Below are 8,163 nucleotides of genomic sequence, written 5' to 3' on the forward strand. Positions count from 1 at the left end.
AGAATTGCACATTTTAGGGAGTTTTGATCAATTCCGACGAAATTAGAATTAAAAAATCAAAAATTTTTCGCGCGCATTTTTATTAATGTTAAAGCTTGTGCTTGCTCTCCTTTGCATTCTAAGTTGTAACACATAGTCCCAAACTCAAAAAAAGAAAATTTAAGATAGATCGTTTTACCTAAAAGAGGGGCCTCAATGTGTAATGATGTTGAAGGAATATATTTGTAATAAATAAAGCTAGCCATAAGGAAAATGCTTATATTCAGTTTAAAAAAACGAATGTGGCCATATATAACATAAGAGCATTTCTTGTTGAGGTAGGCCAATTTCCTCTAAAAAATTTTCGCGCGCTTCGCGCATTTTTAAATCTTCAGGTGCTTGCTCTCTTTAGCCTTCGAAGTTATAACACATATTCCCAAACTCAAGAAAGAAAATTTAAGATAGATCGTTTTACCTAAAAGAAGGGCCTCAAGGTGTAATGATATTGAAAGAATATGTTTGTAATAAATAAAGCCATATGGAAAATGCTTATATTCAGTTAAAAAAATATATAACATAAGAGCATTTCTTGTTGAGGTAGGCCAATTTCCTCTAAAAATTGCACATTAGGGAGTTTTGATCAATTCCGACGAAATTAGAATTAAAAACACAAAAATTTTTCGCACGCTTCACGCGCGTTTGTTATGGTTAAACCTTGTGCTTGCCCTCCTTTACCTTCTAAGTTATTTAAAAACATAATAGTCCCAAACTTGAGAAAGAAAATTTAAGATAGATCGTTTTACCTAAAAGAAGGGCCTCAATGTGTAATGAAGGTGAAAGAATAGGCAGAATAGGCCTATGATTGTAATAAATAAAACCACGATGAAAATGCTTATATTTAGTTTCAAACACACGTGTGTGGCCTATATTAATAATAAAATAAGCCCTATGTCATATTGTTTTTTTTATATGGGGGGGGGGGGGTTCACACCAAGTCATAAATTACTAACCAGGAAAATTATTACCTTTGCCCCCCCCCCACCGATCCAAGACCCCTGTTGCGCGCCTTCTTATATAAGTGGGCCCCCCCACTTTCAAAAACGTTCCGCCGGCCCTGCATACAACAAGACATTGTTTGGTAACAAAAGACCCTTCCTATGGTCATTTATGTCAATATGCTAGGCTATACAATATTTCATCGAGTCTGTCAAAACAAACAGACCAACTGCGCGTCACATTCAAGTTCAACTTTAGGTTAACTTCGGTAGGCGGAGCTTCGAAGTCGAAACTGGCTCAACATAACCTATTAAAAATCACTTTTTGACAAAATGCAGAAATAAATGATAAACAGCAACAAGGTATTTCTTTGTTATCATATACTATACTATAAATTAATAACAAAGAGGGATTTCTTTGTTATCATATACTTTATTAATTTACAATAATTTGAAGCAAAATAGTTTTCATCACCCTTGTTATTCTTTAACTACTAGATTTACTTCAAAGCAAAAAACTAATTTTTACCATTGCCCTGAACTCTGAAACAAATTAGGCCTACTGTATCAAATTATATTACAAATTTAAGGTATGTATGTATTTAAATCAGCCTGTAAAAAACATTCCTTGCAATTCACATGATCTTTTTTTCGCCCGTACTTGCTTGATCCACTTAAGTTACAGTATTTATGCTTCCGTATTGGGAAATATTATTATTATAGGCCTAAAAAAATAATTTTTCTTACACTTTTCACCTGTTTAAAAACTGCAGAGCCTACTATTTCAAAGCTTTAACATTTTTTTCTTTGACTTCGTTCCTTGTCCTTATTATATTTTTTGTTATTACTTAGGCCTAGTAATGATATTTTTGTTAAGCCCTAGGAAGGCTGTACCAGGCATATAGATAGGCCTAGTAGTAGCCTGAAAATATATAAATTGAAAACAGCAGTTTACAATTTTGTTTTAAATTTGGCCATAATATTACAATGTTGTTTTCTACCGACCCAGAAGTTACAGGCAAGTAGGGACAGCCTAGTGAACAGACCAATGAGGGTTAAGTCTAGGACTAGGCTAATCTAGCCAAACAAGGGATGGGTGCTAGGTCTAGGGGCCTCATTAGGCCTAGCCTAAGTCTAGGAGGACTAGTCTGACTGTCTGACCTGAGGCCTAGCTCCATTAGGCTAGCAGTAGCTAGGCTTGGGCCTAGGTAGCCTAGGCCTAGGCCTATATACTGATCTGATAATTCAGATTGTCAATAAAAGGCAAATGACGTTACATTAGTTAGGCCTAGCATTTAATATTCAGTATTCTTACCCTCGAAGTGATAAGTATATCGAAAAAATGTAGGCCTCCTTCCTAGGCTAGTAAAGTGACTTTCTCTAGATGTATCGTGTGGAGAATTCTCGTGTGGTAGTACAACAGAAAGCCGTCAACGCGCGCCTCCTGAACTGCTCTGGCGAGCAAATGTCTAGCCTCAGCCTAGCCGTTGTGTGTGGATAGATGACATAGGCCTACAGCAAACAACCATTACCTTCATCAGAAAATCTGTAGAAAATATTATTATAGCGCCACCAAATTTCGTCAAAAAAAAAAACCATGCTGGATCTCGGTAGAGTTTTGGAAAGCAACAACTCACTGAGTGTAAAATGTTAATAAAGTTAATGGCCAGAATGAAAATTGAAGAAGACGTTAAGATGTCGACATGGTAGACTTAAAACACAAGATGCGTGATGAATATAATAATAATATAATAATAATAATTACTTTATTTAAACACGGAAAAACTTGATCACCCAAGGGTGTTTTTCATCAAGGCCGTGCAAGGCCATAAGTGGTAAAATATAAAAATACAAAATACATAACAAAAGTATAAATATTATAGGATTGGATAAGTAATAAATGTGATTAAAATGTGAAATTAAATAGTATATTTAGTTTAAGATAAATCAAAAACATATACATTAATTAATTTAAAATACATACAGTAATTGATTAATTTAATATCAGAAGTTAGATTAGATTAATGATTTCTTTAAATTTATTAATATTTGCTGAATTTCTATACTCATCATTTAAATTATTCCATAACTTAGCACCATGGTAAGTTAAACTTCTTTTTTTATATTCTGTTTTAGGTTTTTCAGTATATAAGACATCCATGGTTCTTGTATTGTATTGTGGATTTCTTAAGGTAAATCTGTTCCTAAGATATGATGGTGCTAAACCATGAAATATTTTAAACATAATAATAGCCTCATTGTAGAAGAGGTTTGTTTCAAGGTTTACCCATTTAAGATCCTGCAAGGCTTGGGAACTTGAGTCGTAACTTGTCTTTTTTAGGATAATCTTTGCTGCTCGGTTTTGAAGAACTTGTAATTTGTTAGTTAATGTTTTATTTGTTCTACCCTATACAACATTACAGTAATCAAAATGTGGGGCTATTAAAGGTTTGTACATCATATTTTGAAGGTGCTGGGGGTAATATTACAGGACTTTTTCAAATAGTATAAGCCAGGCAGGACCTTATTTTTAACATGATCTGTTTGTTTCTCCCAAGATAAATTTTCATCAATATACACGCCTAGATGTTTACAGCTTTGCACCCTATTTAAACGTTCACCATCAATGTTAATATTTAGATCTGCATCTGATAATTTTGCCAATTTCTTATGTGTGCCAATAAACATACACTCAGTCTTTCTTACATTTAAACTTAGTTTGTTACATGCTAACCAGTTTTTTATATTTCCTAGATCAATGTTAATTTTGTTGACAACATCCTCTATATCTTTAGATACATAATATAGAACTGTGTCATCAGTATACATACTAATTTTTACATGACAAATATGACTAGGTAAGTCGTTTATATACAAAATGAATAATAGTGGCCCTAGAATTGAACCTTGGGGTATTCCACACACAATGTCGTACTGATTTGAAAAAACACCATTTACATTCGTGATTTGAGTTCGATTATTAAGATAATGTTTAAACCATTTTATAACAGAGATATCAAGAGAATATTTATTTAGTTTGTCTATAAGAATTTTATGATTTACAGTGTCAAATGCTTTCTTTAAATCTATCATAACTAATCCAATGTATTTTCCAGAATCAATGGCACTATAAATCCAATCCTCTGTTACATTGATTAAAGCTGAAGTTGTGGAAAAACCTGGTCTAAAACCTGATTGATATTCGTAGATCATATTATTTAGATTTAAGAAAGGGTAAATTTGGTCAAACACAGCTCGTTCAAGAATTTTTGACAAGATCGGTAGTATTGAAATTGGTCTGTAATTACTAGGTTCTGTTTTGTCACCACCTTTAAAAATCGGACAAATTTTTGATCTCTTCCATTTTTTTGGAAACACACCAGTTGAAAGTGACAAGTTGATAAGATATGTTAGTGGACCAACAATAGTGTTTATTGATAACCTTATCAATTTAGCAGGGATATCATCAATCCCAGTTGTTTTATTTACAGACAAAGAAATTAGTTTCTTATAAACATATTCCTGATCCACTAAATTAAAATTGAAGATTTGGTCATTATCAACTATTAAACTTTCATTTAAGTCTGTCCTTTCTTTACCATCAGGAATATTTTCGGCTAAATTAGGTCCAACTTTTACAAAGTATTTATTTAATGTATTGGCAATTTTAGAAGGATCTGTTTCTATTCCTTTATCGGTTTTTAAGCTATTTATTTCTGTATTTTTAGTTTTTTTTGGTATTATAAGTCGTATGTTCTCCCATATTTTTTTAGAATCTTTAGTATTTAGTTGTTTGAAAAATATTCCCTTTTGCTATTTCTTATTTCGAAGTTAACTCTATTTTTTATTAATCTATAGTCATTCCATAGTTGAGATGATTCTTCTTTACTTGCTCTTTTCTTAGTCCTGTCACGCTCATGCATAAGCTGTAATACTTCTTTAGTTAACCAGGGGCTATTTTTATGCCTTACTCTTTTTTTCTTTGAATGTGCATGTAAATTTGCTATTGTTAGAAATTTATTTTCAAAATCATCTAGTGCATCGTCAACATTAAAATAAATAATAATTTCATGCCAGGGTACATTTTCCATATCTGACTTAAACTGGTTTTCATCAAAGTGTTTATATGTTCTACTAATTCTAAATTTATGATTATGTTTAATTTTTTCTTCTTTCCCAATTATTGCATATATAATGGAATGATCGCTCATTCCCATATGCAGAACACCAGAAGTTGATATTTTTTCAGGAAATGAAGAATAAATGTGATCAATGATAGTTCTGCTATTTTTAGTTATTCTTGTCGGTTCTGAAATTAACTGTTTTAAATGGAAATTTTTAGCAATTTCATTAATTCTTTGAGTGTAACATGTTGGATTGGCTGATAGTATATCACAATTCATATCGCCAATCATTATAATTTCTCTGTTTCCGCATTCAATATTTTCAAGCACATGTTCGACATATTCAAATAATTTGAGTTCTGAATTTGGAGGGCGGTACCAGGCTATAATCAAAATGGGCTTATTTTTTGGTTTTTTAATTTCAAGTATAATCATTTCTAGTTCATTGTGCATTAGGTCATATCTAACAGAGTGAGTAAAACCCCCATTATTATTTACATAAAAGGCAACTCCCCCTCCCTCTCTGTTTCTATCTTTTCTGTAAATATCATATCCATTAATGTTTAGAATGTTATCCGTGATTGAATTATTTAGGCGGGTTTAATTCAAAGCAACTATATCTATTGTATTGTTTAAAAGAAGATGTTTATGTTCATCAAATTTACCTGGAAGTGTCACAATATTAAGTCCAATTATACTTAACCCTTTGTTCATAAAAATCTTATGGTTTTCTGAAAAAATGTTAGAAGTACTTAGTGAAGTTTTGGATAGCTCATCATTTTTTCCGTTGATATTTGTTGAGTGTTTGTCCTTATTTAAAGTATTTAAAGTGTCCAAAGTAAATAACATTTCCAGGAGGAAGGATTCCTCATTATCGTTGATATATATTAGTCGGGTCTTCTTCAGCATGGTGTGACAGACTTCCTGGGAGCCAGTGGCAGTGGCGGCTCTGGATATATTTTCTGGGTGGGGGGGGGGCTAGTTGTCCGACAGGGGGACTTGAGCTCGTAGGCTCGAGCTGGGAGAAGTGGTTGGGAGGGTCCCCTTCCCAAATGAGATTTTTTTTAAAGAATATCAACCTCTAGATGGCCGAAATGGCACTCTCAGACTGTGACAGACATGACGTGTTGGCTTGCCTATTTTATATCTTTTAAGGTCTGACTGCCCGACGAGCTCTGTCCGGCGGGGGGTGGGGCTTGACCTGTCCGGTGGGGCTTAAGCCCCCCCCCCCCCCCCGGGGGGGCTTAAGCCCCCCCCCCCCCTGCCACTCCGCTGGCGCCGCCACTGCTGGGAGCCCGGAAGAAAAGTTGGCTATTACATTCATGATTTAAAGATAATATGATTGGTCAAAAATTTAAATAAAATATAATGTAAATAGGACAAAAATAGGTGGTGGAGTAATTATTAATTTTTGCTTAATTATTACTAGGGTCTATTGAATTAAGATAAGGAGGGCATTAGCTGGCTACGTCGAGACCGGGAATGAGCTAGTCCGATAAATCTGTTATTTCATCGGTAGGTCAAAACGGCAATAGGCCTACTAATAAACTATGGGGTGCCATACGCAGCAAAAGTCCATGTTAAAATCAAAATGTAATTGCAAAATTCAATGTCTAATTTATCAATTACGTAAATTTCTCAAAATGTAGATCTAGTTTCTCAAAATGGAGTTCTAATTTTTCAAAACGTAGTTCAAATTTTCCAAAATGTAGTTCTAATTTCTTTAAAATGTAATTCAAATTCAAAACGTAGGTCTGACCTGATCAAACGCACTCTCCAATTCTATTCCAAAACGTAAATTAAAAACCAGTCTGGTTTGAAATGCATTTAACAACACTACATGGACTTTTGCTGCGTATGGCACTAGATAGTACGGAAGCTGATAGTGACCTTCTAGATGTTCTCGTCATCTAATGATCTCTTCTAAAGGATGTACACATGACGAGATCCATGATCGTCATCTAATCATCTCATCTAAATGATGTAGGCCCTACACATGACGAGATCCAAGATCTCATCATCTAATCATCTCTTCTAAAGGATGTACATATGACGAGATCCATGATCCCGTCATCTAATCATCTCATCTAAAGGATGTACAAATGACGAGATCTTGGATCTTGTCATCTAATCATCTCTTCTAAAGGATGTACACATGACGAGATCCAAGACTCGTCATCTAATCATCTCTTGTAAAGGATGTAGACATGACGAGGTCCAAGATCTCGTCATGTGATCATCTCTTCTGAGGGATGTAGATATGATGCTGATCATCACTTCTAAGGGATGTAGACGTACATGATGAGATCAAGGATCTCGTCATCTGATCATCTCTTCTAAAAGATTTAGACATGTGATCATCTCTTCTGAAAAATGTAGACATGAGGAGATCCATAATCGCAACATTTAATCTTCTTTCCTACAGGATGTAGACATGACGAGATAATTATCTAGACATCTGGAAGGTCACTTTAAGCTTCCGTAATACGAGACTTGCGAAATGTAAACAAAAACTAATCAGCCAAGCATTAGGCCATGGGGTGAAAATCCTAACGTTCAGTCCCGTTCCGAAATTTTCCTAATACTTTCACTCATTATGATAATTATTACAATAATATTTAAAAGCACCAAAAAAAAGTTCGACCGTCAGAACTTCTGCAAATACGAGAAAATGACGTTTAAACTTACGAAATTGAAAGTTCTTTGCGCTAGATTAGCACACGACATTTTGTAAATGTCACTGTACTCGTTCGAATATTGTATTTTTGATACGTAGTTTATTATTTGCGAACTTCGTATTACTGCTTAAAAAACATATAATTTGTATTTTAATTACAGAATAATATTTTTTAGACTACCATTAAATTGATTTTGTTACAATAACTTCACGTGTTGTGGTACAGCCAACAACAGTAAACAACAACATGGCGACTAGCGGCGGACGCGATTTTTTTTTCCGTACGAAACATTTACATGAAACTCCACTCGGGCCGTCTCGGCTGAATCGACCCGAAAATCTCATTGCAGAATTCAGGAGGTCAAAAGGTCATCAACAGATAAACGTC

At 34.1% G+C, this 8,163-nt stretch overlaps 1 long non-coding RNA gene across 1 annotated transcript in view; it reads right to left on the reverse strand.

Moving 5' to 3' along the window:
- Positions 1–2,517, reverse strand: part of LOC117104137 — a 4,518-nt gene extending 2,001 nt beyond the window's left edge. The window contains exon 1 of the long non-coding RNA XR_004444702.1: positions 2,290–2,517. This is a non-coding gene — a long non-coding RNA (uncharacterized LOC117104137). The remainder of the gene's footprint in view (positions 1–2,289) is intronic.
- Between the last annotated feature and the right edge of the window lie 5,646 nt (positions 2,518–8,163).

This window comes from Anneissia japonica, unplaced genomic scaffold, assembly GCF_011630105.1.
Source record: "Anneissia japonica isolate Jap-2015-1 unplaced genomic scaffold, ASM1163010v1 scaffold2946_len44076_cov179, whole genome shotgun sequence".
Classification (NCBI taxonomy): domain Eukaryota; kingdom Metazoa; phylum Echinodermata; class Crinoidea; order Comatulida; family Comatulidae; genus Anneissia; species Anneissia japonica.